The sequence below is a fragment of the Natator depressus genome, chromosome 3, assembly GCF_965152275.1.
Source record: "Natator depressus isolate rNatDep1 chromosome 3, rNatDep2.hap1, whole genome shotgun sequence".
NCBI lineage: Eukaryota > Metazoa > Chordata > Testudines > Cheloniidae > Natator > Natator depressus.
This window is the reverse complement of record NC_134236.1, coordinates 18103055-18113669: the sequence shown is the minus strand read 5'-3', so window position 1 is coordinate 18113669 and position 10615 is coordinate 18103055. Positions and strand designations below refer to the sequence as shown.

The 10615-nt window shown below is 45.6% G+C and overlaps 1 long non-coding RNA gene across 1 annotated transcript; it reads left to right on the top strand.

Moving 5' to 3' along the window:
* Positions 1 to 4434: 4434 nt before the first annotated feature.
* Positions 4435 to 7750, top strand: LOC141983767 (uncharacterized). Its single transcript, XR_012638503.1, has 4 exons — positions 4435 to 4486; positions 5836 to 5972; positions 6421 to 6584; positions 7676 to 7750. It is a non-coding gene; the product is annotated as an uncharacterized LOC141983767 (long non-coding RNA).
* Positions 7751 to 10615: the final 2865 nt, after the last annotated feature.

Here is a 10615-nt window from a genome sequence, read left to right as displayed (position 1 = left end):
TCCAAGTAGCCAATGCAATCATTGACATTCTGTTATCAAGGGTAGTGACTCTGGGGAACGTGCAGGTCATAGTGGATGGCTTTGCTGCAATGGGGTTCCCTAACTGTGGTGGGGCGATAGACGGAACACATATCCCCATCTTGGCACCAGACCACCTTGCCAACCAGTACATAAACCACAAGAGGTACTTCTCAATGGTGCTGCAAGCACTGGTAGATCACAAGGGATGTTTCACCAACATCAACGTGGGATGGCCGGGAAAGGTGCATGACGCTCGCATATTTAGGAACTCTGGGCTGTTCAAGCAGCTGCAAGAAGGGACTTACTTCCCAGTCCACAAAATTACCATTGGGGATGTTGAAATGCCAATAGTTATCCTTGGGGACCCAGCCTACCCCTTGCTCCCATGGCTCATGAAGCCATACACAGGCAGCCTGGACAGTAGTAAGGAGCAGTTCAACTATAGGCTGAGCAAGTGCAGAATGGTGGTAGAATGTGCCTTTGGACGTTTAAAAGCATGCTGGTGCTGTTTGCTGACTAGGTCAGACCTCAGCACAACCAACATTCCCATTGTTATTGCTGCTTGCTGGGTGCTCCATAATATCTGTGAGAGTAAGGGGGAGATGTTTATGGCGGGGTGGGAAGTTGAGGCAAATCGCCTGGCGTCTGATTTTGAGCAGCCAGACACCAGGGCGATTAGAAGAGCACAGACAAGGCCACACTACAGTTTCAAAACTTATCGAATGCCAGCCTTCTGTTGCTTGGGCCATCCTCTGGAGTGCAGTAGCTGGGTGCCTGGAGCTCCACCCCCGCCCCCGCGTTCTTGGGCGTCTGGGTGAGGAGGATATGGAACATGGGGAGGAGGTCAGGCAGTTATACAATGGATGCAGTGGGGGTCTGTGCTCCTGTTGCCTTTCCTGCAGCTCCACCAGATGTTCCATCATGTCCATTTGCTCCCCTGTTAGCCTTAGCATTGCCTCCTGCCTCCACTCTTTGCACTCCTGTCTCCACTCTTAGCACTCACTTAATGCTTTGCTGGCCTCTAACACTGAATGCCTCCATGCATTAAGCTGTGCCCTATCAGTGCGGGAGGACTGCATGAGCTCGGAAAACATGTCATTGCGAGTGCATTTTTTTCGCCTTCTAATCTGCGATAACCTCAGGGATGGAGATGATAGGGGGAGCATAGAGACATTTCCACCTGGGGGGGGAGATAAAAAGGGAGAGTAAAATTTAATATGATACATTTCTGAGAACAAAAGGGAGACTCTTTCACAGTGACTCAAGCAATTCACAGCACATGTGCTTTAGGTTCAAGGTTGCATTTTGCCTTGTGTATTGAGTGCCTGCTGGTATGGTGACACATCACACACGGCTGGGCAACAGAATTCGGTTTCCAGGCAGCCATGGTAAGGCACAGGGTACGCGGGTTTGGCTTCTTATGCATAACATGTGGGAAGGGTTTCAAACTGCAGTGCCATCCTTTCCCATAGCAAGCAATGGGTTGGGTTTCACATTTAAAAGGAGAGGCTGCGGTTTTTGGGTGTGCGGTTTTTGTGCAGCACACCCCTCCCCTCACCGCACCGCTTGGCTATTCTCTGGGATGATCCCTTCACCCTTCGCCCCGCCGCGTGGCTATTCTCCGGGATGATCCCTTTTAGCCAAGCGCAAACAGCCCAGCATGAATGGAGTAAATCAAACATTAAACACTATTGCTTTTAAAGCCTGTACTCTAATTACAAATGTGCACTCCCCAGAGCTGCCTTCTCCGGCTTCAGGGTCGGGGATCCTGCCTTCAGAGGGTATTGGTCCAGGGTGATGAAAAGGTCCTAGCTGCCAGGGAGAACGGATTCAGTGCTTGCCTGTTGCGCATTCTCCTCCTCCTCCTATTCCTCATCCACAAAATCCTCCTCCCTGTTGCATGAGACTCCCCCCCCTTGCAGGTGTCCACAGACAGTGGTGGGGTAGTGGTAGGGTCCCCCCCTAGAATGCCATGCAGCTGATCATAGAAGCGGCATGTATGGGGGTCTGACTTGGAGCGCCCATTTGCCTCCTTTGTCTTTTGGTGGGCTTGCCTGAGCTCCTTAACTTTCACGCGGCACTGCTGTGTGTCCCTGTTGTAGCCTCTCTCCAACATGCCCTGTGAGATTTTGGCAAATATATTTGTATTTCTTCTTTCTGATCGGAGTTCTGCCTGCACAGATGCTTCTCCCCATACAGCGATCAGATCCAGTGTCTCCCATTCGGTCCATGCTGGAGCTCATTTGCGATTCTGGGGGGACTGCATGGTCACCTGTGCTGCTGAGCTCGCCATGCTGACCAAACAGGAAATGAAATTCAAAAGTTCCCAGGGCTTTTCCTGTGTACCTAGCTAGTGCATCGGAGTTCAAAGCGCTGTCCAGAGCGGTCACTTTGGAGCACTCTGGGATAGCTCCTGGAGGCCAATACCATCGATTTGCATCCGCACTACCCCAAATTTGACGCAGCAAGGTCAATTTTAGCGCTACTCCCCTCGCCGGGGAGGAGTACAGAAGTCGATTTTAAGAGCCCTTTAAGTCGACGGAACGGGGTTGGTTGTGTGGACACATCCATTTTAAAATTGACCTAATGCAGCTAAATTTGACCTAACCCCATAGTGTAGACCAGGGCACAGACTAAGCTAGCCTCCTCCCCTAGAAAAGGTCCTTCCAGATCAAGGAAAGATCAGGTACATCAAGAATGCAGCATGCTGTGCCTTGTTGTGCATCTTCTATGTTTTTCCTTCATCACGTGTCCAGTTTCCAAGCAGAGCTGGCCGAGACATGGGATTTCCAGTTTGTGGGAAATTGCAACATTCCAGAATCTGGTTTTGTTCTGATTTGGGCTGAAACCACATTTTTCAAAATTATCAACATACTAGAAATTAAAAAAAAAAATCATTTTAGAAACATAGATGCATGGTGATTCGAAAACAAAATATGCTCCCTAGGGCAGGCTAGAGCCAGGTTCCCAGGGCCTCCTGGCTCCCAGCTACATGGCAAGGAGTCTGAAAGCCCTAGCAAAGTGGAGCTGCCCCTAAGCCACAGAACCTGGGGTCCCCAACAGCCTGCCAGGAAACCAGACAGGTTTCTGACTGATCCTTGCCTCTGATTTGATGAAAGTTCAGATTCAGTGAGTTCCTGACCAGCTCTAATTCCAATATGTGCTGCTTTCTATGTCCCCTTATGCTGTCTCGCACAGCCCCCTTAATTCACATTACAATTGCATTTTCCAGATTGCCAGGCCACTGAATCCTGAGAGATATTGCACTTGGTGTGAGTAGTGTATGCAATAGTTAGACAGATTTCCAGCTTCCATTCTAAACCCTTTTCACAGATGCTCAGATCTTTTAAAAAACAAATCTCTTTGGGGTTGAAATTTTTGCATGTTTGATCTCAGCTCAGTGCATGTGCGTGTGAATGTAAACTCAGAGCAAAACAAAACAGGTTTAATGGCCTGGTGATATGTGAGCACCAAAAAATCCATATATTCCTACTATATGTTGCTATCAGAAATTTTGCACTCAGATCAACTGTATTTTGTAGAGCTCCTTGAGACATGAAATTCAAGACAACTTTGCTACATAGGCATTAGAAATTTTGTAATTAAAAAAAATGCATATCCAGGAAGAATATGTAAAAGATGCTCTCATGTAAGGATGGATTTTCTGTATGTAAACGTTAATAATTTTAAAGCTGCTACACCAATTTCCTTCCAATGTCATAATTGTAAATCTCTTTGAGATTTATAATTCAATCCTATTTGGAAAAAAGGAATTTCTTTAGATGTAGAGTCAACATTGTTTAAATTCCACCAGTTGAAACTTACTTAATTTTTTAGATCAGTTCAAAGCTAGAGCAATTTTTAACGTTCAGTGCTTTAGCTTTTGAATTGATTTGAATTGAATCTGGATATTAAGTAGTTTAAACCACTGTAAGGAGTTAGAGCAGGTTAAGCAGAATATTATGTTTTCAGACTTTTGGTTAAGGACGACTGGATTCTGAGGGAATCAAGCTGAATAGCTCCAGATTAAGGAACTGACACGCTTTGCTCTTCTCTCTAAAACCTCTTTTTTTTCTCTTTTTCTGTTAAAAACACAAACAAACAAAAAAAAGCAGGGAAATCAAATGCCCAAATCTAGTATGAATGCAACATTAAGGTTGAAAACAAACAAAAAACACTGATCACTCGGTGTTTAGAAAATCCCCAAAGGCAAGGTTGCTCTGAAAACAACCTTGTTGCATCTGTATAATGCCTGATATTTTTGTTTTCCTTTTTCAGTGTAAAACCCTTTAAACTACAGGTCTGCTCTGAAAAGCAACTCTATAAAATTCCATATGGACTCCTGGTTTCCTGTGTTTTGATGATTTCAATATCAAATACACTCACACTAAAACTAGGAAGATGAGTTTCTTTCTTCTGCCAAACCTCCAAACTCAGGCCTGGCCTACACACCGATTTTGGACTGGTAGGGCTACATCAGTTAAGGATGTGATTTTTTTTTTTACCACTATAGTTATACTGGTACGAGCCCTAGTGCGGAGATTATAGTGGTGTCAAGGTCTCTTATTCCCCTTCCAGAAGATCATTTATACCAGTATACCCTCATTCCACACTATGGAGAATGTGCTGCAGCATAGTTAAAAGTAGTACAACTTCTGTGTGTAGACATAGCCTCAGTCTGGAATTTGTCAAGCTGGGTTCTTTCCGTCTTGTGCATGATCGCTGGTTTGGTTTGCAGGTTTCTCAGGCTGAACTGGGCCCTCCGTTCCTCCTGCGCAGCTGCGTTGCCTTCAAAGGGTTTGCACAAGTGTAACTGATGTTTCTGTTGTTGGAACTAAGGGCTTGTCTACACTTGGAACGTTACAGCGGCCCAGCTGCGGCACGACAGCTGCACCGCTATAGCACTTCAATGTAGACGCCACCTACGCTAACAGGAGGCGTTCTCCCCTCCGCGTAGGTAATCCACCTCCCTGAGAGACAGCAGCTAGGTCGACAGAAGAATTCTTCCATTGACCTACCATTGTCTACACCGGGGGTTAGGTCGGCTTCACCACTTTGCTCAGGACTGTGGATTTTTCAAGTGGCTACTTTTTAGTGTAGGCAATTAGTAAACAATTCTGCTGGTGATGATGAAGGCGGCCCCACTCCCTTTCTCTTGGGCCTGGTCCACATGGAAAATGGACACAGCTACAGTGCTCAGAGGTGTGAAAAACCCACACCTCGCCCCCCTGAGCACTGTAAATATGCCAACCTAACCACCAGTGTAGGCGCAGCTAGGTCAGTGCTTCCGTCGATCTAATTACCGTTACTCAAGGAGGTGAGTTCCAACAGTGATGGCACAACCCCTTCCATTGCTGCAGGCTGCATCACACGACTTGGCTATGCTGGCATAGCTACAGTTCTGTAGCGAGTGCTAGCATGAGTTAAAAGCTGTGAGAATATCTGTTAATCACGAATGGGCTCAGTTTTGCCAACTGTGATCACTGGAATCATAGTTAGCTGGGTTGTAATAGTAGCCCATCAATTTCAGAAGAATTAGTCACACAGGAATTGCTGTACCGGATCAGAGCAGTGCGTCGAATAGTCCAGCAGCTTGTCCCTGGTGCTTTAGAGGAAAGTTCCCGAGCTCTATAGCGGACAGTAGTGTCTTGGCAGAATCAGGGCAATCATTCAACCGAAAATCTCAGGGGGCACACAATGGGGTCCAATAAAAACTTCAAATTAATGATTTAATTAGCTGACAAGAGTTCAGTGGCAGGAGGGAATGTTTTTGTAGCACGCTGGCTTAGTTCATGTGATTATATCGCCCTCTAGTGGAATGCAGCACCCCGTGGTGTAGGACCTACCGTTTATACATAATGACAGAGTTACTCCTTTGGTTCAAGTGCTGCCGGCTTGTGCTTTCAGTGCTGAAGATCTCAGATCCCATCCCTTCAACACTGTATCTATATGTAAGTGTTAATTTCCCCCATTTATAAAGCTTTCTTCTCCCATCTCCCTCTTCCACTCCTACCACTTCCCTCATTCCCCAAAGAAAGCCTGCCTCACGTCTCCTGGTCTCATTCCCATCTCAATGCCTTCTCCTACGGAGGGTGCTCCCTCCTTAGCCCAGCATGCAAGATTATCATAGACTATCAGGGTTGGAAGGGACCTCAGGAGGTCATCTAGTCCAACCCCCTGCTCAAAGCAGGACCAATCCCCAATTTTTGCCCCAGATCCCAAATGGCCCCTTCAAGGATTGAACTCACAACCCTGGGTTTAGCAGGCCAATGCTCAAACCACTGAGCTATCCCTACCTTCTACCTTCTCTTTAAATCCCGCCTCAAACATTGCTGCTTCTGCAAAGCGCACCCAGAATCACCCGGGCCTTTATGCAGACATCTTCCATCTCTTTCACAGTGGTTGCTCTTATTAACAGAGGGCATCGGTGTGCATCGGACTGGACAATATGTTAAACACACTGAACAATCCATCTAAGGGCCTGATCCTGGAAGATGCTGAGCTCCTGTTGATCTCCACAGAAAATGAGGGTGCCCATCATCTCCTGGAATCAGGCCTTCAAGGTACAGAACAGAGCAGGGTATTAACTCGTGGCTCAGGTGTTTTGTGGAATGGGCAGAGCTTGAAGAGGTTTTGGACAGAAGAGAAGAAAGCTGCTTGAGGAACATTAATTGGGAGGCTTTTACAAACACGAAAGGTGGCATTAAAGTAGGCACACACCGAACACAATGCACCGGTGGTGTGATCAGATTCCAGTCTATTGAGGAGGCTGGTTCTGCAGGGCCTTACAGCACCAAGGAATTTGGTAGAAAGGAGGATGATGTCCAGCCAAAATTTTCCAAAGTAACCAGAGCTTTTGCATGCCTCAATTTTTGGGTGCCCAATCTGAGTAAGGAGCCTGATTTTCAGTGGGCAGGTGCACAGCATGGTCTGGAAAGCAGGTCTTTTAAACGTGCGCATCCAAAATGGAGGCACCCAAAGCCATTAAAAGTCTTGGCCTTAATTACGGGAACCCTTAGGCCTGATTTTCTGCGGCTATGTAGCCGGGGTGGACATTTATGCCCACGCATTCTGATCTGGTAGCCTGTTCTGCCCACTTTGCACTGGTGTAATTGAAGACGCAAGGCGCAGGGCGATGGAGAACGAGGCCCCTTTCCCCCTAAAGCAGCTTGCGAAGGAATGGCTTGTGTGTGTTTAAATAAAAAAAGAGTAATTTGAGTGTAAGGAACATGCTGGGCTCAATGGTATCACGTACCCAAATTCTTGCTTGCAAAGCAGCTGCTGAGGAGATTGCATGGAAAGTTTACTTCCTGATTTTAGAACACAACGCTTTTATCATTTTTTTAAAAAGGTGCTATCGAGGGAGATGGGGTAGATCTATGTCGAAATCATCAGGATGGAATATTTCATGTTCTCTCCATATTATTGGATGGGATTCATCCTTACTCCATTTCACTAGCCTCAGGTATCGTGTGACCAGGAGAGCTGGTCAAATATTTAGTCATAGGAATAATCACAGAAAATGAACAATTGCAGAGAATTCCCTTCCCTACCCCCCCCCCCCCCCCCCCGCCCACCAGCCACTCCCTGCTTGGTAAACAACAGATCTGGCTTCAGCTTCACTGCTGTGTCTTTTTGTACCATCTTTTTGAAGGATCATTGCCCTCTGGAGGCTGAAACCAGAACAGCAAATGCACGAGAAAGAAAACAAGGGACGGAACAAAAGGCCAGTCCAGAGCTTATTCATCTGAATTTTAGCATTTGTTTGTAAGTAACAGTTGAAATAAACACATATGCAAGTATTTGCTGGGTTCCAGAATGATTTCACTTTAAAAGTTGCCATAGTGAGGTACTGTAACGGAGCAAAAAAATAAACAGATTGACTCCTAGGAATACAGCTGTGCTCTTAGCCCAGATTTGTTCCCTGCTGAATATTCTCCAATCCAGATATAAGTGAGAATCATGGCACTTCCATTGGAAGGCAGCTGCACGTGAAAAATGGCACTAAACAGACAGCAGTTCCTGTGCGTTTAGCTTTCTTCAGAATATTAAACTCCCTCTGAAAATGATGAGCTTGTCTGTACAGCTGATTGGAGAAATTCCACTGAAACCATATTGCATCAGAAGATGCCGGTCCATCGAAACTGAAATGCAAAATAGGGCTGATTTTGTTGGATTTTTGTTTTGGAAGAAACCCCGGGGAAAAGGTTCCAATAATGTCAAACTACCTGTTTTGACATTTTTGGAACAAATTGTTTTGTTTTTTGTTTTGAAACACTTTTTCAGTTTGCAGTTGGCTTGGTTTGGTGTTCTATATTCAAATATAACTACAAAAATACAAAGTTGACATTGAAATAAAATGTTTGGAATTACTCGACTCTATTTTTTAGGGGAGTTTTTCTTTGTGGAAAATTTAGACATTTTCAGTTTTTCGTGTCTATTCGTAAACCAAGCCAAATTCCCTGAAATCCTTTATAAAATGGAACTTCTGCCCTCTGCACATCCTCAGTCATTGTCTCACTAAATGGTTATCTTAACATTCAGATTCCCTTGTTGTTTGTACAGTGTTATGCACACAGATAGAATAATGTTCTTATATTCTCCTGTGTGATCCTTATGTGTTCAAGTTAAGCGGAGTTGGGCCAGAGACACAGCATTAAGATCTGGATTTGTTCTGATCCAGGGCTTTGACCCAGGTTATTACAATTACAGAAATAATGGCTGTCATGAAGATGAGGTAGGCAGTGATTTTTATTCCCTGGCTCCAGTCACCTCACCTGGGTCAGGATTACAAAGGTGAATGATTCTAGTGGCTTCTGAATGCAGTGGTAACTACTACAGTGGCCAACTGTAACATTTGGATCTGGATCCTGGTTCTGATTTCAGTACCACTCCACACTGGATCTGACATTTTGGTTGAGACTCACATCAACCAAAATTATTTCCAAAGATTCAGCAGTGGAAATGGCTTCCTCCAATCAGGCAGTGACAAATGAGAGACTCAGACAGATGCTGCGGCTGCATCTCTGGCCTTGTGTTGTTCTATATGAATGAGCATTGATTAAAGAGAGGGGAACTCATTGCTTTCGTGCTGGTGCAAGCCAATGGTACCCTTTTCAACATTAAATGTCTCTGAACATGGCCCTCAGCAGATCCAACTGGTGGAGGCTGAGGGGATCCCTTTATACGCGTGCTGTTTGATTGGGTCCACACCTTCTGAGAATTGCTTAGATATGGCTCTGTGATTAATTGTTCTCCATGTCCACTGAAGGTAAGACAAGAAATAACTAGCTTAATCTGCAGGAAATTCTCCATATGAGCCACCCTCCACTGCCCCTCTTAAGTTGGTGAAAGTGCTCTAGGTGCGGACACACACCACTGAGAGAAGGGGGGGAGTGTGGACATGAACCACCAGCACTGTAAATCAGTCTAACATAGGTCGAATTAAGTTAGTTGTGTAGACGTGCCTCAGAGCTTCCCAGTTCTCTGCTGCTCCACACGTGACCTTCCCTGCAAATTATTTAATGATGGTTAATTAGCATAAAACCATGAACGTCCATTTATGGACAAAAGTCTCTGCCCCAACTGGTGGCGGGAGTAGGAGATGGTGCTGCATCTAACCTGGCAGCTGTGCTTAGAGTACGTGGGAGAATGAGCTAAAATTCCCTAGGATACGTATGGGACCCTCCAGCAGCTGGGGCCAGATGGCCATCCCTTGAGAAAAATATACAGTGTTGGCAATAAAGCACCACATCACTTGCACAGGAGCCAGATTCTATCCCATGAGTGGCATTTACCTGTCTGGGACAGGTGGACTTGTCTAGGCACCTTTTGGCTTTCCTTTTCCTCTTTCCATTTCTTTTTTGTGCTCTGATCAGTTCAGCCGAACTCTATGGCATGTCGTCGTCTTTCTGACATCTAGCTCATCCCTGTTGGCATCTTGCTAAAAATACAAATAGTGCAAGACGTGCAAGGATCCTGCAAGGAACATGCCTGATTAAGGACATATCTTCTGTATTAATCCTTGCATTGTGAATTCTCTGTGCATGAGTTTTCCATCCCAGTATTATCCATGCATTTTTGCCACCTTTACAGCAAATTCAAATAATAGATGTTAAGGCCAGAGAGGACCACCATGATCATCTTGTCTGGCCTGCACAACACCTGTATAACACAAGTTATAGAACACCTGACCTGCATAACACCTGATCTGTACAACAGGAGTCATAGAATTTCAGCCCCTGATTTCTGCAGTAAGCCCATAACCCTGGCTAAGTAACTGTGGTTGCTTCAGCCTAGAAACACCTTGCCCCCGAAACGTCCGAGCAGCATAGAGATGCTTAGTTCCTTTGGCTTGGGTTTTTTTATCCCGCCCCTGCCATGTGCTCTGAGCTGCAAACTCAGCTGATGGAAGGAGTCCACTTTCATGACTCATCTTCACACGGAGGAGATCAGAACAATAAAAGTCCTTTTGTTGATGGTTTCTCAACCCAGATGAAGAGTGTTTCCAGTTGTAAGATGATCCAGCGAGAGCCTGTCTGGTATCCTTTGTTCCCCTCTGTCAGAAGGGGCATCACAATTTCTGTAGAAGAGC